A 21,640-nucleotide genomic window follows, 5' to 3' on the forward strand; every position below is an offset into this window, starting at 1 on the left:
AATGTACCTTCCACAAACTTCTGTGAGGAAACAGACTACTTTTGAACTCAAGGATGGCCCAGTTTGTATTAACTTCTGGGTGCAGAAGAATACAGCACTTGTCTCAGAGGGTACAGAAAGAAAGAAAATGTACAGCTGGGACAGGAATTCTCAAAAGTTTCATTGTTGAAACATGTGCTATTCCCAACCGTCCTTCACCCTCAGCCAACACATCCCACCCCCCCATTCCATCCTCCCCTTCAAAACATAACACATGCTGCTGAGACTTTCTGTTTTAGCCGGAGAGGAAAAGATAAAGGGAAGGTACAAACAGAGGAGTGGCAAGGAAGAAAATGATAAGAAGGAAGCCCAGGCCTCCGCACAGAATCAGAACTCAGCTTTAATCAGCTTTAGACCGTTATGAACCGAATTAACTTGTAATGACTGATCGAGAGCAGTTTGGGGTGAGGGGTAGGGGGTGCTATGGGAAAAAAAATCTTCCCCAGAGCTGATGTTATCACTGTCAAGGAACCACCTTCCTTTCCAAATTTTTCATCTCCTCAAACTTTCCGGAATTGTTTTATGGTCCTGTGCCAGAAAACACAGCTCTGGGTGTCTACAGTCTGGGAGCAGATGCAGCCTGGGAACGGGGGCCTTTGAAAAGATCCTACGAGATACTAAAGGAAATTCAAACTGGGAATGTGGAATTTACAATGGAAACAAACACTTGATCTGCACTCCTGTTCTCAGATTTGAGTCTAAATTTAGATCATGGTATAGAGGAGCCTGTAAAGCTTTTCCTGCTGGGCAGGCATCTCTTTACCTCTTCTATTTTAGCTTCAGAGAGGAAGTTTTATATTGTTATTGTTTTGGAGATAGAAGGTTCCTGAGAAGCCAGCCCCCTTGGCTTCAGAGAGTCTTAATCAACTCACTTCTGAGTTGTCCTCAGTGAAACCTCGTAATGATGTTTGCTAAAACGTCTTTTCACATCGTTGTTAGATAGTGAGACCTGAAGGATGTTTCCTTGGATGTAACCAATATTCTTGTTAGGAGCTAACTATTCCCCAGTTAAAATTTCTATGGATATCAATGCTCCAAGTCTTTAAATGCCTGACTGGTTTTAAGAGAAAACCCAGCAACCTGGAAATATTCACAGCAACAAATCACCCCTATGGTCCTTCCTCAGCTGTCTAGACAAATGAAATTCTGACGGCTTTGGTGACATACAACACTCCCACTTATCCCCACCATCGCTTTCATCCATCTTCTGGTCCCAAGTGTTAACTAGATACACCCCCTCCTCCCACCTATGTCCTCCCAACTTGGCTCAAATTTTTCCCTCTTTCTGGAATGTTCTCCTGCGCCCTCAGTTCTGCTTTTTTTTTTTTTTAATTTTATTTATTCATTCATTCATTAGAGACAGAGAGAGAGAGGCAGAGGGAGAAGCAGGCTCCCAAGGAGAAGGGAGCCCGATGCGGGACTCGATCCCAGGACGCCGGGATCATGACCTGAGCCGAAGGCAGACACTTAACCATCTGAGCCACCCAGGCGCCCTCAGTTCTGCTTATTCTGCCAAGTTCTGAACAAGTGCTGCATCTGCAAGAGTCTTCCCTAAGCTCATCAAATGGATGTAATTTTTCCTTTCAAATTATTGAATGGCAAAGCAATTTGTTTGTATCTCACATAATGCCCCATATTATGATTATTTATATGTAAATCCAATCTCCCTTTCCAGATTATTTGATACTCGATTGTCTGATACACGGCTAGTTTATTATTGTCACTTCAATAACATCTGACACTGTGTATCATACTGCAGAAGAAAGCTTAATAAATATTTGATGCACAAGTGGATGAATGTGGCCTTAAGTAAGAGCAAAGATGGATCTACACAGTGGGTGGATTGTGCCGCACAGCTAATGTCCTGTAGAAAAAAAGTTGCACGACAGTGAGCAGTTTCCCCAGCCCTGTCCCAGAGTATTTGCCTCCACCAATCTCCAACTTGGTTTCCCTCTTCTTCCCTCTACTTACCAGCCAAACTCATCTCCTCATCACTGCTGGAAAACATTACGCTCATTCCTCGTCTGCAGCTTTGGTTAGGGCATTCTTCCTACCTGAAGTGCCTGACTTTTCTGCTTCTAATCGTCTAAGGCTTGCCCTCCCTTCCAGGCTGAAATTCAAGTCCTCCTCTGTTTTATAAAAAGACTCAAGACAGATTTTTCAAAAAATCAAACTTCACTTTAAAAAATTCCTTTCATGTTCAAAGTCTCAGGAGCATGGCAGCAATATCCCATGAAGCGAAGTGCGTCTGTATCTCTCCCATACACGCAGTATTTAATTTTCAAAGATTGCTAAAGACTTCTATGTCTTCCAAATGTAGTGCACTTTTAATTAAATGTTTTCCTGTCTCGTTTCATTAGGAAAAGCCATAAAATTGCAGGCAGATCAATGAATAGCAGTGATACTTCTTTTAAACTTAGCATCATATATCACCTTGGCTTTAAACTTAGCATCATAAATCACCTTGGCTTTAAACTTAGCATCATAAATCACCATTGCCATACACATATTAGGGATTGGTCTATTGGATTTAGTGATTTACTCTTTGCAAAAATCTAAAAAATTGATGAAGGTGGGAAAGCATAAAGCAGAGAGGTGTCTAGGTATGGGTATTTGTGTTCTGGTTGTGGTGTTTGTGTGCAAATGTGTGTTAAAAGATAAAGTTGGCGGGGCACCTGGGTGGCTCAGTTGGTTAGGCGACTGCATTCGGCTCAGGTCATGATCCTGGGGTCCCGGGATTGAATTCCGCATCGGACTCCCTGCTCAGCGGGGAGCCTGCTTCTCCCTCTGACCCTCCCCCCTCTCATGTACCCTCTCTCTCTCTCATTCTCGCTCTCTCAAATAAATAAATAAATAAATAAATCTTTATTTTTTTAATTTTTTTTTTATTTGAGACAGAGAGCATGAGAGGGAGGAGGGTCAGAGGGAGAAGCAGACTCCCCGCTGAACAGGGAGCCTGATGTGGGACTCGATCCCGGGACTCCAGGATCATGACCTGAGCCGAAGGCAGTCGCTTAACCAACTGAGCCACCCAGGCACCCAATAAATAAATCTTAAAAAAAAAAAGATAAAATTGGCTTATTCAGTCTTGGATCACATATTTTAGGAGAACTGGGTTGAACTATTTGGAGGGGACTGAAATAGTAATTACAGAAGTCATGGGAAACTTTTATTTAATTTATTTATTTTTTTAAGATTTTATTTATTTGACAGAGAGAGAGAGCGAGAGCAGGAACACAAGCAGGGGGAGTGGGAGAGGGAGAAGCAGGCCTCCCCCGGAGCAGGGAGTCCGATGCGGGGCTCGATCCCAGGAGCCTGGGATCATGACCTGAGCCGAAGGCAGATGCTCAATGACTGAGCCACCCAAGCACCCAGTCATGGGAAATTTTTAATTCACATTTCTCAAGGGGGAGCGGTAAGCAATGCATCTATTTAAGAAAAAAAGTGGGAGCTGAATTTATAGAAGCCCCGTAAAGGAGAACAAAGAAAAAGGAATACTAAAGTAGGAAATATACAATTTAATTAAAGCTTAAAAAGGTGGTAACTATTAAATAAATTCCTAATTAAGTAAAAGGAAGATTGAAGAAGGAAAATTTTCTAAATATCCAGAAACTGGAATTACGGAATTTGGATACATGATAAAACATTTATTTTACTTTCATAATTGTATGAAGATAAATTTATGTTTATAACAATATAGAGCATAGAAAGTTCTAGGAGTTCAACTAAACCAATCTAAAAACACTTACAGGGGTGCCTGGGTGGCTCAGTCAGTAAAGCGTCTGCCTTCACCATCTCAGGGTCCTGGGATCGAGCCCCGCATCGGGCTCCCTGCCTGCCACTCCCCCTGCTTGTGCTCTCTGGCTCTCTCTATTTCTCTGTCAAATAAATAAATCTTAAAAAAAAAAACACTTATAATGGGATATGTATTTGTGAACTAAACATATCTTTTGGTATTTGATAGATATGTGATTTTACCTGGCTATCCCGTTAATTTTCATTCATTGATTAGTCCTTACATGCCTCCAGCTGGGTCAGTGGGTTTGTTTACATTCCATATATGATGCAGAAACTACTAACTAACCAGTAACTAACTGAGCAAGTTGTGTGACTTGCCCAGAGATATTCAGTTAATCACAGTGGAGCTACTTGTGAACAGAGAATAACCCCTGACTCATCGTGTAGCCTTTCCTGGTTGTGAAAATTTTCTTCTTCCTGTTTACATTTTCAGTTTAACCAACGCATACTGTGTACCTGGAAGGATTCTAAACATGGCACAAGGCAGAGAGAAATAAGGCACAGTCTCCTGGCTTTTTCCACCAAGATTCATACAGCGGGGGCTTCTTGAACGTAAGAAAGGAATTTGGCCACGGGGCAGCCACCAAATGACAAATGCCTACTGCCGGTCCAAAACTTTAAGCAGAAGTTAGTTATAAAGGGAAGACAAACATTTTGCTTCTCAAAACTTGCTCTTTATTAGAAGGTGGTGCTAAATAGATGTTATTTCTAGCTACGCATTAAGCCAAATAAAGGTCTCTATCTCAACCACGTTGTTTAGTATTTTGTGTTTGGACATTTTTGCAACCTGAAAAGAAACTGACTTTTTAAATACCATAATAAAAATCATTCAAATATATGTCAAATCACATTTTTACCTAAAATCTTTCTTCTAAGTATTCAATTGGGCATAACCTCTAAACTTCTGTGGCTCCTCTAAGACTATATAACCAATCACATAATAATGAAAACATTGTCCTAATAAGTGCTTTACATGTATATCACCTCCATCCCCACAACAACTCTAAGATGTAGGCACTATACATTATCTCCATGTTACAGGGCGCCTGGGTGGCTCAGTCAGTTAAGCGGCTGCCTTCGGCTCAGGTCATGATCCCAGGGTTCTGGGATCAAGCCCTGCATCGGGCTCCCTGCTCAGCGGGAAGCCTGCTTCTCCCTCTCCCACTCCCCCTGCTTGTGTTCCCTCTCTCGCTGTCTTTGTCTCTGTCAAATAAATTTAAAAAAAAAATCTTATCTCCATGTTACAGATAAAGTACTGATGCCCAAAATATCAAGTAACTTAAGGTCACACAACTACTAAGTGGCAATTGGTCTCAGACTGGCAGTCCCCAAGGCCACCATGATATATAAGCCCAATTAGCACATGTAAGAAATGGACCATCAGAGATGTTCAACTTTACATAAGGCTTTTGCAAAATTAATTTTTCCCATACATTATGTACCCCTCCAATCCACTAAAATTTTGTAAACCGGGGAAACATTGTCATCTCAATCATTAGGAGTATAGAAATAGGAAATTTTAATGTCTGCACAAATCAATTAAATGAAGAATCATGAAAAAGGCACAAGAGAGAGAAAACAAATCTTTTTAAAACTTCTTCAAGCTCAACAGGAGAATTACTAATTCAGCCAATGCCCTTCACCTTTCAATCCTAAAGGTGATTGATTTTATTTCTTGGGAGATGGTCATCGTGTCTGTTTTTAACACCTCACAGCACCATAAAGAAACAAACTGACATGACAAAAATGAAAGAACCCACCAAGTCTGAATTTAAAATAAGACAAGAAAGCATAAGACTTTTCAGAGGTAAACATTAAATAGATCGACATGAGCATCTATCTTTGCATCATGTAAATCAGAGACTCTAGAGAGTCTAATCAAGTCAAATTATGCTCATCACACCTTAGAGCAGCCATTCGGAAGCATCTCATATTATGTCCTTCTTGCTCTTAATTTCACCTGACATTCATTGTCCAGAGTTTACTTCCAGGAAGCCTATTTCTGCACGCATTTCCATGTAGTCTCCTTTATCACTTGTCCTTTCTCCCCCCCGCTCTTAATCTTGAGCCTCATTTCTTTTCAGGCCTTTGCAACTCAGTTCTTGCTTCACTGCATTTCAGTAATTCATGTTGTACAGTATTTATTTTTCCTGGAGATTCTTGTCTGAATCATATGGCAAGATGCTCTCTTGATATCTGGTAAAGTGAGGTGATCGCTCTGAGGAGATCATTTGGGTGCAGTTCTCTCCACCGTTTACCAGCAATCATTTGTCTCTACAGAGGTGGCATGACTAGAATCCTGAAAGACCCGGCACCCCTGAAACATGGTCTCTAGCATGTACCCCAGATTTTGCATTGGGGGCCTTTGTGAAAATAAAATATGTTTTTCAAAAGGGATTAGAATTTCCAATGGGAGTCCCATCCCTCAGCTTAGAGGACACTGAGGGAACGGAACTCAGGACAGGGATGTCATGAGGGGACTGGTTCTTGGGGTCGATAGACTGTGGTGGGAGACAGGCCTGATGTGAGCATCACAGCCCAATGGGCTGGAGGTTTGATCAGCCAAGAACAAGCATTAGGTGAGTGGGCTCCAGGTGCACCATGCAAAAGGCAGGTGTGGGATACCAAATGGAAGAAGGTAATTCCCCTGAGTGGGAGACTGCTCCAGGCTAACTCTGATTAATTACATTATACCAGGAGTGCTTACTACTGAAGAAATGGATCTTAACAGTCTCCCCCTGCCTTCCCAACAAAACCCAGAAAAACACTAAAACTTGCTTCGCAGAAAGTTTTCTTGCCCAAGTAAATGGAGAAATTTGTGAGGCATCCTGTTGCTTTAGTTATTCCAATACTTGGAGTGAAAATATGCTCCTATGTATTTATTTGCCTAAAACTTAAATCTAGTTGTCACAACAAACCAAAATGAAGAAGGAAGTAGGACTTGCAAGCATATTTTATAGATAGCTGCCATCTGTCTCCATGAAACCGTGAAAGCCTCCTCAAGAACAACTCTTGCCCTGATTCTTATCTCTTATTTATTGAATCCCCTCCCACTTTTTCTCGGTCCTTTCCAAGGCAAAGGGTTCACTCTCTCCAGTGATACAGAAATTGTATTAGGCTCCTGGGGGAGGGTCATGGGAAGCTGGGTTTTTCCATGGCAGTGTAATAGAGGAAATCTTTAGATGTTTGGGGCAACTGACATTTCCACACTCCCTCCTCGTCAAGGATGTTGTTCTTTCCATACTCCATAGTATGTCACGAATTCATCTAACAAAGGGCTTCGCACCTGGGCTTTGGAAGACCAGTACCTCAGTGCAGCTGGAGAGAGAAAGTCACAGGGGAGAGGTGTTGAGAGATCTGGGTTCCACTCTTCCCACACTTATCTGTCACATGACCTTGAGCAAAGTGCTTCACCTCCCTGAGTGTTAGTTTGTCCATCTGTAAAATGGGGACAAATAACCTGACCTGTTCAGTTGTTAAGCGTCTGCCTTCGGCTCAGGTCATGATCCCAGGGTCCTGGGATCAAGCTCCGCATCAGGCTCCCTGCTCCACGGGAAGCCTGCTTCTCCCTCTCCCACTCCCCCTGCTTGTGTTCCCTTTCTCGCTGTGTCTCTCTCTGTCAAATAAATAAATAAAATCTTAAAAAAAAAAAATAATAACCTGACCCTGAACTACCTCACCAGGTTGTATGTATTACTTTATGTACACCCAAAGTGCTGTCTCAACTAGGAAGCCCTTTAAAAACATATTTCATACAAAAACAAAATAGTTCCAGTAAAATTTCTAGGTGATGTAAGTAAGAGAACGTCACAAAAATGATTCTTGATTCTATACATTAAAATGATTTCTGTACTATGAATGGGTAGAAGCACTTCCATAATATGTTCTATTTGCCCTTTGAAAAGTTACCCTCAGGAAAACAAGGTAAGGAACTAAGGGAGGGAAATGGGAAGGGAAGTCCCTTGTTATACACCTAATATGTGCCAGGTGCGTTCCTGGGCACTTTTTAAAGAAATGAACTCATTTAATCCCCACAAAATCTCCATATGGGAGACAGTGCAATGTCCTTACCCCTACTTTCCAGTGGCGTAGGTGGGGAATGTAACTTTTACACAGTCGGAAAGGGATGGATTTGAGGTCAGTTCTGTCTAGGTCCATGTTCTTCCACTGCCCTACAAGAATCCAACTCAACTCTGTTGCTCAACAGTATTGCTGAGCTACAAGGGAACAGTGATTACAGAGTCACCAGGGGGGGAAATGTATACACACAAAGGACTTGATTTTGTCTCAAATGGCCTTTAATGAGTCAAACTTTTAGCACAAGACAAAGAACTTGTGGTGGTGAGTAGCAAGACTCATTTGAATAGATTCAGCTCAATGATGTGACTAAGGTCCCACCCCATTGCAATATCTAATAAGATAAGGTAGAATCTGATGTTAGAAATCCAATAGTTTGCCTTCAGTTCTAGTCAGGAGGGGTGGGTTCAGCTTTTTGGGCCAGGCTGGTGATTGACTCTATATTTTCTGTGCTAATTTTCTCAGTTGTAATAGCAAGGATTTCTACTCAGGAAAGAAAGGAAGTAATGACCCTATTTAGCCCGCAGGGATAAAGATTTACTAAAAAGCTTTGAAATACATATAACATCGCCAGGGCTTCTATTCTGGCTTCCTTTCTATGACTATCATAGTACTAGTAGCCTCACCTAGACTCTCTCATGTCCCTACCTCTGAAAAGGGCCTCCATTGTGGAAGAGTAGTCTGTGAATTCCAGAAAATAGCTTTAAAAGGTCTGAGGATTATTAATAGTTCTGGTCTAGCTTCTGCTTGCTGAAATGGGTTAACGGTGCAGATGGGTCACCCATGGATGGCCTAGGGTTGGGTTGAACAGGGAGAAGTGTTTACCCAAGACTGTCTGAGCAGAGACCCAATCCTGATGGAAGGTAGCCAAGATCGAGCAAGGCAATACTGAGCACCCTGGGGAGGAGTCCTGAGAGGGCAAAGGCTTCCTCTGTGAGGAGGCAGGGTGGGAAGTGCCATGCAGGATCTAGGTGGGGCTGCACCAGTGCCAGAATGTTTAGGGGTGTTTGTTTTCAGGCCAGCTGAGGGTGAGGGAATGGAAGCCAAAAGGTAACCCAGGCAGCTGCAAAACAAGCAAGACAGATTGCATGATGAGGCCAAGGGACAGTGACAGGAAGCAGTAGCAGCAATTCCTATATTCGGCAGGCTTTGTACTCCCCAAAGATAAACAACCACCACGAAATACCAGTCACAACTTGGTTTGTATCCAATCCTGTAAATATGCATTGAATGTCTACTCCGTGCAAGACACAAGACACGGTGCTAGATGCAGAAAGGAGGAGTTAACTCTGATAAAGTCGCATGCCAAAAGAGGACAGAAGAACGAGACACCAGGAAGGGAAACCAAGAGGAAGTTTTCTGAGTAGGATTCTCTCAACCACCTGGACTGCTTCTGCCTCAAGGGACCTCTCTTCTCCTGCAACAGTCTGCATTATCCATGAGGCACTTTCTTGAGACCTTATATCTTATACTCAGCTTGTTCATTTATGATGAAATATTTACTGAGAAGCTACTACATGCCAGGAGTTGAGAGATGTGATAAGGCATCAGATGCAGTTTCTGCCCTCAGGAAAATTTCCTCCCTTACCGGGTCCATCTAAGGCATCTAAGGTCATAGACTTTCTTTGCAGCTAAGCTCTTCTATTTTTTTTTTTTTTAAGATTTATTTATTTACTTGAGTGAAAGGTGGGAGGGGCAGAGGGAAAGGAGAGAGAATCCTCAAGCAGACTCCCCGCTGAGAGCAGAGCTGGATGTGGGGCTCCATCCCACCTCCGCGAGATCATGACCTGCGCCAAAATCAAAAGTCAGCATCTCAACCAACTGAGCCACCCAGGCGCCCCTGCTTCTAAGCTCTTATCATCACCCTGGACCCCCTGAGCCCTGCATTCTTCAGCTGCCACACTCCCACAAAACCGGGCTCCACATGAGGTGGTCACCCCGTGCCTGCCCTTGCCCAAGCCCAGCGCTGTTCCTTTATGCATCTATTCCAAATCTTTCCCACTCTCCTCCAGCCATAAGTACACCCTCGCTCTTTATTCCATCCATCACCTTACCTCTCAAATTCCTGAAAACCTAACCAAGTACGACAAAAAATGCACGTGTCTTCACGTTTTCTCTCTCACCTTTCCCTCTGGTCTCCTTTTCTTCCCTCTTGTCCCAGGAAAAACTAATCTGGCTTCTCCACAGCGCCTTTCTCTCTGCTCACAAGTAGATTGACACCATTCGTTCTAAAAAGAAAAGCTTTCCTCCAGCCGGGCATCTCCTATCCTGCTTCAGTATTAGCTCTTCCTTCTTTTCAAAGACGATTTCTCCACGGAGGAGTGTTCGTTTGTGCCTCTCCTAGCCTGCTGTTGTCCAGCTCCCTCTCCACCTGGCCCTCTGCAGAGGTCACTGCTCCAGAAGAGGTCCCTGATGACCCTCCAACTGTGAGACAATGTTCGCTCACCCAACTGTGAATCTTGGGGCTGTCCCCTTCCACAGTTCCTGGGACAAGCCATATTCCTGTTTCTCCTGTTTTTTTGATAGCCCTTTTCCAGACCTTGTCCCCGTTCCTCCTCGTACCCCCGAGATACGGGCAGTAACTAAGGTCAATTCAGGTGCTTGTTTTCTCTTACCCGTCCCTTTCTCTCGGGAGACCTCACACACTCTGCACTGCTCCTGTCACACCACACCAGAACCTTCTTTTTTTTTTTTTTTTTTTTAAAGATTTTATTTACTTATTTGACAGAGAAAGACACAGCGAGAGAGGGAACACAAACAGGGAGTGGGAGAGGGAGAAGCAGACTCCCTGCCGAGCAGGGAGCCCGATGCGGGACTCGATCCAGGGACTCCAGGATCATGACCTGAACCGAAGGCAGTCGCTTAACCAACTGAGCCACCCAGCCACCCACACCAGAACCTTCTTCATGTATGTGTAGGGACTTGGTGTTTCCCTTCGTTTCAGACCCAAGTTTCCAACTGCTTGCTAGACATCAATTCCAATTCAACACCTCCAAATTCAAATGCATCATCTGCTCCCCAGTCTCTTTATCTTCTGTCTCATGTATGTCTCGTATAAACACATTACCATCATCCTGACTCTCAGGCTTGGGGCTTCAGTGGTCTGTGACGCCCCTGATCTCTCCCTCTTCCCCAGCCACACCACTTCATCACTCACCCCAGTCTGTTCTTCAGGAGCATCCTCACTTCTGTGCCCTCTTTCTGATTCCTTCTGCTACCTCTGTAGTTCAGGACGTGGAGGCATGTGGTACAGATGTAAACATGGAGGCCAGCAAAACAGATTCAAATTCTGATTCCACTAGGACCTAGGAATAGAGCCAGAAAAAATCACTCTCTGGGTCTCTACTTCCTCATCTAAAAATCAAGGGGATAACACCTTCCTCTTGGGGCTGTCATGAAGATTAATGTCAGGCATAATGTGTGTAAAGGGCTAACCACTATGCGTGGGACAATGTAGACATCACAATATGTTAATTTTCTTCTCTTCCTTTTACTCAGGTTGTTTTGAAATTCACTTTTAATTGTTAACTATTTTCCTAAATTTGTTTTCCTCTTTGCAATCTATCCCCCATGCGGGCACCAATTCTTTCTAAACCTTGGATTTAATATTCGGTCATTTTCCTGCTCAGCTACGTCTGGTAATTCCCTATTGCCTGAATATTGCCTGTTCATATTCCACATTATGATAGTCCAGACCTTCCATTATTTGCAGCTATTTATTTCCATTGGCCTATGAGCCCTTCACAGGACAGTAAATATCCACAGGGCTAACAGTGAGCTTTTTATCCAAGTTCCTCCAACCAATGACTGGAACATAGTAAAGAACTAACACATACGTATCCTGGCTACATTGGCTGCTATATTACCACTTAACTTCACCAAATGTTCATTCATTTCCTTAATGAATTACTCCTTCAGACATACCCACTATGCTTAAGTTTCTTGGGGCCATTGCATTTTAATCATTTCTGTATTTTTAGTTGAAAGCCTACTTCATAAATGTTTATCGATCATTTCTAAAGTATTCATAATGGTTGATGAGCCCTGAAGGTTCTTATATTATTCTTTCTATATTTATGTGTAACCAAAAAGTTCTAGAATAAAAAATACTTTTAAATTTAATGACTAAAGGAAATGAGAGAATGAATGGATGTACATGTGCCCACTACTATTTGTTCCCTCTATTCATTCCACCTGTTCGGTCCTATATCTGCCAGTCCAAATAGTACAACTTTCAAGACTCAACTTTCTTCCGTGAAATGATCTTCAGTTCTCTTAATTTTATTTATTTATTTATTTTTATTTTTTTTAAGATTTTATTTGTTTGAGAGAGAGTGAGAGAGAGAAAGAGCACAAGAGGGGGGAGCAGGAGAGGGAGAAGCAGACTCCCTGCTGAGCAGGTAGCCCGATGCAGGACTCGATCCAGGGACTCCAGGATCATGACCTGAGCCGAAGGCAGTCGCTTAACCAACTGAGCCACCCAGGTGCCCCAGTTCTCTTAATTTTAAATGGGTCTTTTTCTATTCTTTACTTCTAAAGTATCTTGTTTGCTCTTTGTCACTGAGAAGCTAGTTCTCCTACAATGTCTATTCTCTCCTTCTTCTACAGAAAGACTCTCAATTTTTAGCTGGGCTCATGCCATTCAGGAAAGACTCCATTTCCCGACTTGTTTTGACTTGTAGTAACCAGGTGATCAAGTCCTCACCAATGAGATATAAGTAGGATTGTCCTGTGGTGACTTCTGGGAATCTTCCTCAAGAGACAATTAGCATGTAGAAATTGGCCAGCTAGGCAAGAAGTGTTTCTAATAAAAAAGTTGGAGCTCAGGTTTGGTGTTTTTTCTAGGTGCCTAAATAACCTAAATAAGCCAGGCGCCTAAATATATACAGGAACATTTCTGTAAGAAAACGGTTTTCCCCAGGATATCTCACTCCAAGTCATTTCAGCAAGCCAACGTGAACCTGAATTTGAGGTTTAGAATCTTGAGTTTGTGTCTGCATTAGCCTTGAGGATTTGGAGAGTAGACAAAGAGGCAGGGTTAAAATGTGTCAGGTTAGATTACTTAATGGTTTCTCCAAAGTGGAGGAAAGGTATTGAAAGAATGACAGCAAGAAGAGTTAGGGAGCCAGAAAGTAGCTGGATTTACTGCACATTATGCAACAGCCAATATTATTTTAAACTAAATTCCAAGGGAACAGTGTGATATCTAATGTATACAGGCCTATGAAAATACTGTAGCATAAGCCCGGGAAAAATGGATATATTTGCAAATAGTGTTCCACTGGACTCTTCTGTAGGTAAAAACAAACAGGCTTTAACTCAAAATCTGTCATAAAGTGTGACACAGTATCTTTTTTATTGAGTGTCAACAGAAAATTAAGAATCAAGGAGTTTTAGTAATTTATTCAATGCCACTTCTTGCCATCATTTTGAAATTGTTAAAATGGGTATAGTGAGTTCAGAAAGCAAACCTGATGTCTGCATGAAAGGTGGAGCCACATTCGTGCTCTGGGTGGGATCATCTCTGCAGGAGAACATTGTATTCTCTTCCAAAGGCAAAATGCTTCTAGGTTTTGCCTCTCTACTTTGAATGTACTTTTTTTTTTTTAAGAGATAGAGAGCGGGTGTGGGGGGAGTGAGGAGGGACAGGGGGAGAGGAAGAGAGAGAATTTTTTTTTTTTTTAAGATTTTATTTATTTTTTAGAGAGCGAGCGAGAGAGAAACAGCATGAGAGGGGAGAGGGTCAGAGGGAGAAGCAGGCTCCCCGCTGAGCCAGGAGCCCGATGTAGGACTCAATCCCAAGACCCTGGGATCATGACCTGAGCCGAAGGCAGACGCTTAACCATCTGAGCCACCCAGGCGCCCCGAAGAGAGAGAATCTTAAGCAGGCTCCACGCCAGGGTGAAGCCCAATCTCAGGCCTTGAGATCATGACCTAAGCCAAAATCAAGAGTGGGACGCTTAACGGACTGAGCCACCCAGGTGGCCCTGTAGGTACTTTCAAAGTTATACTTGTTCACCTACTGGCATTTATGAAATCCTGTATTTGGGATGCTTTTTCTATAATAAAATATTATCATTTGTAAAAAAATTTTAAAAAGACAACAGTAAAACAAAAAAAGAAAAAAATTTTAAAAAGACAACAGTAACTGACCTATATCCTTTGTCTCTTCTTTTTGCCCCAACCTCTATCCTGCTATCTGGAATGAGGATGTGATGGCAGGAGATCTAGTTGCTATCTTGGACCTGAAGACCATGGCCACATCCTCAAGATGATAGAGCAGTGAGCCAGAAGGAGCTGGGTCTCTCAGAATTTTATGGAGCAGACCCTGGACTGGACACTTAGCTGTGGAATTTTACATAAGAGAAAATATACCTTTATCCTGTTTTAGTCACCATTATGTTGAATTTTTATTTCCCAGAGGCAAAGTTATTCCTATCAAATACATACTTTTTCAATAACATTTGTTCTCTGATTTATATTTGGTTGTGGATATGCTGGACAGGATGTTTCTTCTCCTTGATCCCCCCCTTCCTACCCCACTCACAGATTATAGAGATGGTGTCACTATGAGCAAGAGAAAGGTTTTGTTTATCTTGTGGGCTGCATGTGACAGATGAAGGCAAGTGCGGGCCAGGCCGGTGGCTGTCTTGGCCTGAGGGAGCCCAGGGCCACGCCCAGTGTTAGGGATCCTGCAGAAGGAAGGTGGGTGGGTAAAAAGACCCTAGAGTGCAAAGGAAGAGAAAAGCATGAGGAGACTAAAAGTTGAAGGGCCTCGTAGCAAGCATCGGAATGGAATGGGATCTGTATGAACTGCCTGGTGATTGAATGGCAAAATTGAGACACATTTCTATGGCCCCCTGACCAGGGTGTTTTTGAGGGGAGTTACTGGTGAATACTGCCTTCTCTAGGGGGATGGATGATATCTCCAAACCCCTCCAGATACTGCCAGCAAACTTATGGGTGACATTCTTTTTTTTTTTTTTTTTTTTTAAAGATTTTATTTATTTATTTGAGACAGAGAGAATGAGAGATAGAGAGCATGAGAGGGAGGAGGGTCAGAGGGAGAAGCAGACTCCCTGCTGAGCAGGGAGCCTGATGCGGGACTCCCTGCTGAGCAGGGAGCCTGATGCGGGACTCGATCCCAGGACTCCAGGATCATGACCTGAGCCGAAGGCAGTCGCTTAACCAACTGAGCCACCCAGGCGCCCTATGGGTGACATTCTTATCTCTCTCCATTGAGACATTTAAGCTTCTCCTGAGCAGAGTCTATATTTTATTCATAATTTTATCTATACTTCTTACCTAGTTCACAGTTTATAGAGATGCTAAATAAAGGTTTGGGGTCAATATTGATGAGCCTGATGATGACTGCTTTAGTTTTGCAATATCAGTACCTCTAAGAACTTTTTCCTGTATCAAAATCTGCAAAAGAATAAGGTACCTCATCCTTTCTGGGTCCCCTCCCCCAAAGTGTTTAAAATGCCTCTTGGAATTTGCCTAAGTAAATATATACCTGACACGTGTTTTTGTTCAGAAAGAGGCATTAATAGGCTAGGGTGGCTTTAGCCAAGTATTCATTAGCTTATTTTGTTGATCTTTTTCTATTCCATTTGGAATTTTACTTCCCCCTTTCAGTTACAGGCAAAACAACCAGAAAGTGAGGATGTATCTTCCTAGTGAATGAATCTTTAATAAATATTTATTGAATGGATGAGTGAATAAATGATGTCAACACATTTCTATAAATCCTTGCTATAACCAGGTGATCATCACCTGCTTTAGTTACCAAAAGGACAATAATGGTGTGTTTATCAGTCAGTATTAACAGATTGATCCCTGATTATCACACAATCCCTGTAATCATACAGTCAACTGTGGGGTTATTCTTAGAAAGTGTGTTGTAAGCCTTAAGGAGTGATTGTGGGAGCAACTGAAACATCAGCAGCATTCCTGTTCTCGGGCTGTTAAAAGCAATGGCCTGGTAGGAACAGGATCCCATGATCTCCTGGGGCAGGGCATAGATAAGGAGCTATAAAGGAAAGTAACCCTCAACCCCTGCCTTGGGCAATTGTTAGCACGAATATCCCATCCCTCCCTTATCCAATAACCACCTCCCTGCGTGAGCAAGCATAGAGGAGGGTACAGGCCTGCTTTCCGGCTTCAAGATAATTGCCATCTCTTTGTATTCTTTCCCTATGCTTTGACACATCTGTCCTTGCTTCGCTGATAAAAAAAAACTAAATAAAAGCTATGTGCACAATTCAGCCGCTGCTACTCTCCCCTGTAGAGGCAACCCTGAACGACCCCTCAGATTGGTGTCTGAGAGCATTATTTTGGTGTGCAACGAATCAACTACCATAATAGTGGGATTATCAATCAATATTCACTGCATGTCAATTTCTGTTAGTGTGAGGAATCCACGAGATCCACTTTACACACTGAGTAGAAAATACACACAAATAGAGAATAATTTCATTCTAACATGTAAACATAGTACTCACTGTAAATAAAATAGGAGTTCAAAGGAGAAATATGCACACAGCCTGGAAGGAACAGTTAAAGGTGACTTCATGGAGCAGGTGAGCAGTGAAGAACAATTAGGATTTGGTGGGGCAACATGGAGGAAACAGTGATTCTAGGGGCTGGAAAATCATGAGCCAAGCTCATGGAGCAAGCTCATAAAGTTTTGAGCAGAGGAACAGCAAAAAGTACATTCTAGAATACTGGTCTGGTTGTGTTCACCGGGATAGAAACATGCTTTTCTTTCTTATTGCAACCATCATGGGGGCCTAATCCATGTGTGTTGAGATGAATTAATGCCTTATTTATAATAGAAGTCATCACTCTCCCTCCTTTATATCAATGGGAATACAATAAATGACATGGTCCTCTTTCTCTTGCCTCCCATTTTTCTTTCTTTTTAAATCTTCTCTGCTTTATCCACCTTCAGATTCATTGCCCATCTTTCTCTCCCTCCTTTCGTTTCTTGGTCTGTTTGGAGTTTAAAGTAGAAGCACAGGACAGTGCTGCCTGCTGATTTCTGTGTCCAGCATGATGGAGGGCAGTCACTGTACTTATCACCTGTCATTTCCTCCCACAATGTTCCCACTCTGACTCCAGGAAGATGCCAGAACTATTTTTGCCAAGCCTTACAATATGGCATGTCTTCCAGCTCAAGCTACTGCATTAACATTTCCCAAAGTAGGATAATTTAGTTATCAGAAAAAAATGTATATGAGAAAAAGAAGGTTGTACCTTCTTGTCTATTTATGGGCATCATTCTTTTTTTTTTAAGATTTTATTTATTTATCGGAAAAAGAGTGAACAAGTGGCGGGGGGGGGCGGGGGGCAAAGGGAGAGGGAGAGGGAGAAGCAGACTCCCTGCTGAGCAGGGAGCCCAATGACATGGGACTTGATTCCAGGACCCTGAGATCATGACCTGAGCTGAAGGCAGATGCTTAACCAACTAAGCCACCCCGGTGCCCAGGCAGCATTATTTTCTGACAAGAATAATTTCTTTTTATAATCAGATAATTCAGTTTGAGTCCACTGCTTCTTTGTGATAGAAAGTGTCAGAATAAACATCGTGAATTAAATTTTGTTTGTTAAAGTTAATTAGGTCTTACGGCAGAATTCTGAGGCTGGTATACATGTATTCTGCACAGCTAGGAAATAAAATCAAATTGGATATTTTCTTTGATGACCAAATATGCTCACATTTAGTTTTGCTTTCATACAAAACATAATAAAGCACAAAGACAGAAAAAAAATAAACTAAGAATCATCACCCATAATCCCACCCTATAGATACAAATTGTTAACCGTTTGATAAACATATCCCTTTTGTCATTTTTTCCTCTTTATTTATTTATATGACTTTAAATTTAAAAAAAAGAAAAAGCATTTTCTTTTCCAACTAGGCAATATGTCAATCAATACTGCTGGATAGCATTCCCTCTGTGGATGACTGTGTTGTCTTAGCCAATCTCCTATTCTTTAGTATTAAGATTGTTTTCCCTGTTTTGATATCATAAACAGTATTGTGTTAAATCTTCTTTTTCAAACATCTTATTACATCATCCCTATTTCCTTAAAATAAATTGTTTAATGCAGAATTTCTGTATTAACAATAAACATTTAAAAATTTTTTCCATCCATAAGTCTGCTTCCCTGCCTGCCCCCCTTAACAGAACTTTTAGTTATGCTTTAACTTTAGGTAAAAAATACCAGGCCCAGATTCATTGTGAAGGCCCAAACTTTCTGGTTCAGGTGCTGGGTATATCTGCTCTTTTCCACATAAAAACCTTTCTCTATAAATAATCCGATAAATGAATTCTCACCTGAGGGTGAGCCTGTCTATTGTCATAGTTGGGAACAGACTTTGCTGAGAGGTGCTAATTACTGAAAGAAGGAGTGGATGAGGTGTGCCTGCCTGGGTTGGCATAAGTCATCTCTCCCACAGAGTTTACATTCTAACAGGAAGTCACTTGATGACGGAGAAATGGCCTTCTAATTATGTAATTTCAGCCACCTGTGAAGAAGTAGGGGGATATATTCTGGGTAAGGTGAAGACAATGAACTTTTCTTGTTATTTCTGCAAACTGCTCCACAGATTATGACTTATTCTGCCTACTCATGAGGGAAAGCTAAGCGGGGGCAGGGGGATATCTCTGAAATCCCAAATTTATGCTTTCCACTTTCTGGCCATGACATGGTATCCTCTGGCCTACTTACTGAAATGCTTCATTCCAAATGGTTTTATCTCATCGAGACTACTTACACGTTGAGCATCATTTTTCAAAATGTTCTTCTCCCTTTGTTGCCCAGCCTTGGACTCCATGGTCCAACTCTGTAATTGCCTCCTTGCGAACTGCCTTGACTCTGTTTCTCCATTCTCTCTCCATTTACTCATCTGGCAAAGCACCTGTCCTCCATAGTAAGTACACTTGTGCAACTGCGTACTGTAGAAAGTGGCACAATTGTGCTGGTGAGTCTCATCTTAAGTATGTGTCACAGACTTCTATGGGCCCTTGACACTTCCCGGAAACCCCACCGCATTTCCTGCTCTTTAAGCTATTTATATTGTTCCCTTTCCTCTCTTCCTAACCCGAGCCTCATCTTCCTCCTGCATCTTCACTTCCAACGGATGACTTAGCCTCGTATTTCATAAAGAAAATGGAAACAATTAGATAGGAACTTCCTCATCATCTCACTATTAACTACCCACGTCTGCTGTCCTCTATCCTATTATGGCGGAGGGAAAGGGGCCCCGTCCACGCAAAGCCAAACCTCTGCCTGTGCTCTGGCTGTCATCCCTTCTTGCTACTCACAAGCTTCAGTCTCCACCTTCACTGTCTCCCTCTCAATCAGCCTCTTCAGCATCTTTTCATCTCTTATCCAGCATCCTAGATAACTCTCCCCCATCTTACTCCAAATCCCCTTCAGCTACCATGTCATTTTACTCCCCACTCACAAAAACAACTTGAAATAATGATCTGTACTCTGCGTCCCCACTTTTTTGTCTGTGTTTTCCTTATGAACTCATTGCTTATATGGTTCTGCACGTTCCCCCAAATCTCTGATCAATGACTGACTTATTTTAAGACCTTACATGCTTAGGGGAACTCTTGCCAGCTACTGAGGTTGAGCCCTTTAGAAGCCTGGGTGGAAGAGGCATGAAATTAGTATGAAATTATATATACCTTTATACAGGCAGATGGATACCTTGAGCAGGAGAGAATGTCATGCTAGAATGATGTGGAATTCTCAAGGACTTACACAAAAGGTCCATAGCACAAGTGAATTGGGTTAGAATGGTTTTGTTTTGTTTTGTTTTGTTTTGTTTTTGGCAGGGACTTGATTAATTTCTACATAAAATACTTTAAAGGCTAGAGAAGTAAACATCTGAAATTTTTTTTCCATTTCATTTTAAATGGAGTTCCCAGGGTTTGACTCTTGTTTTGAATGATGTCTTTGTAACAAACTTCCTGTGTTGACAAGAGACACACTGCATTTTTGTAAATGTAGTTCCATAGAAATTCCAAATGTCTTACTAGTTTAAGGTCTTTATGCAATTTTTTTTTGAGATTTCAAGTCCCTTAATCTTTATCATGTGTATGTCTCTATAACATAAACTATAATACAATTATAATATACAACTGTATCTCTAAATAATCCATAATACAATATATAAATATATACTATATCTCTATACAGTATATAAATAATATAATAATTATATTCAACTATATCCCTATAACATACCACTATAATAACATTTCAAGTAATGTGTTTCAATTTTTTAAACTTTTCCTAGTATCTTGACTTATTTTGCTTCAAATTATTTATCAACAGCAATCTGAACACCTACTGAAAATTTTCAGCTTTAAACTTTTCCCTTTATTTTAGTTTCATATTATTAAGGTAGAGTGGAAATGGGACAAATTGGCTCTGCATCTCTGCTCTGCCAGAAATCAATCTGCTTCTACATAAAAGTTGTTCAAACGCCATTGACTCAAATTTTAGCAGAACCAGGACATCACAACCAAATGTCTCTGTTTTATAAGAGAGAGTGATTTGAGCATGACCGTATTTTAAAATACAAATAAAATTTTTTATCACTCTAGCGACAAGCTTATTGTTATATTTTTGCTTACAGCTTTTCTATTCTTGGTGCCTCATATTTTAAGGCAATAGCCTTCTTTCATGTAGCATTAGAAGCATGCAGCAAATTTTTGAAATGTTAATAACCATAATGTAGCCTAGATAAGAAACATTAGTATTAAAAGCCTGGAGAAATGTAAGACTGAGAAGAAGTCCAACTGAAAGTGTTTACACAAAATTGTCTAATTCTTATAGACGTGAAGTTGATGCATAGAAGCCAAAAAAATAGTCTCTTTTCCTTCCCCTTTCTTCCCCTCATTGCCTTGCTGCCCACACACTGAGAAACTCTCATCTTGCCTCATTCCTGGTCCAGAGAGATGGAAAAACACAATTCTCACCCCAGTTCAGTTCCATGACTTCTGGCAGAGTCTGTGCAGAGGTCAAAGCTGCCCGTGATTTTCCACTGTTGCTGGACATAAACCTGGGGAGAAGGCGGGGATTTTAGAGTCTGAGTGTGCTCTACCCACTATTGCGGGTCAGCCTGTTGTGTGGAGGAGCCTGTGAGGAACAGGGCCTGGAGCAAACCAGTGCTAAGTCAATATTTGTTGATGAATGAATGAGTAGAAAAAAATGACAGCTTATATTTTTATTAATATATAAAAGTTATAGGTAATTGCCCTCTCCTTCAGTTTTGAGAAGGAAACAAATAACTTTTTTCATTGTCATCGTTTCTTCATCTTTACTTTCAACACTGCTGAAACTTTCTCCTGAGAGGAGGATTTAAGATTTCTTGATTCCATTCCAGCAATATTCATATGCTTCTCTTCTCGCTCAGCACAGTTTTCTTTTCAGAGAAACAAAAAGCTCCTCTTGTCACAGTGGTGGTCCCTGGTTTTGGGTGTGTGAGGAAGAGACACATCTCCTGGGACGTTCTGATGAACGGGGACTGGACTGGGGGAAGCTCCCAAGGCGGGGGTGCCTGCACTGACAGAAGTCTGAGAGCAGAGAGAGTTCCGCTGGTAGTAGATCTCTCAGCTTTAGCTTGTCGCATAAAGTCTTTATGTCGCCTTCATTTTTGAATGGTATTTTCTGCAGGTAGAGAATGCTAGGTTGTTTTTTT

At 41.7% G+C, this 21,640-nt stretch overlaps 1 long non-coding RNA gene across 1 annotated transcript; it reads right to left on the bottom strand.

The window, feature by feature from the left end:
* Window positions 1-5,069: 5,069 nt before the first annotated feature.
* Window positions 5,070-21,036, bottom strand: LOC135362621 (uncharacterized). The gene is made up of 3 exons (XR_010407517.1): window positions 20,919-21,036; window positions 11,072-11,219; window positions 5,070-7,155 (listed from the first exon to the last, which is right to left on the bottom strand). It is a non-coding gene; the product is annotated as an uncharacterized LOC135362621 (long non-coding RNA).
* Window positions 21,037-21,640: the final 604 nt, after the last annotated feature.

The sequence above is a fragment of the Mirounga angustirostris genome, unplaced genomic scaffold (assembly GCF_029215605.1).
Source record: "Mirounga angustirostris isolate CCGP_5_RB_7025 unplaced genomic scaffold, mMirAng1.0.hap1 SCAF_14, whole genome shotgun sequence".
In the NCBI taxonomy this organism is placed as follows: Eukaryota; Metazoa; Chordata; class Mammalia; order Carnivora; family Phocidae; genus Mirounga; species Mirounga angustirostris.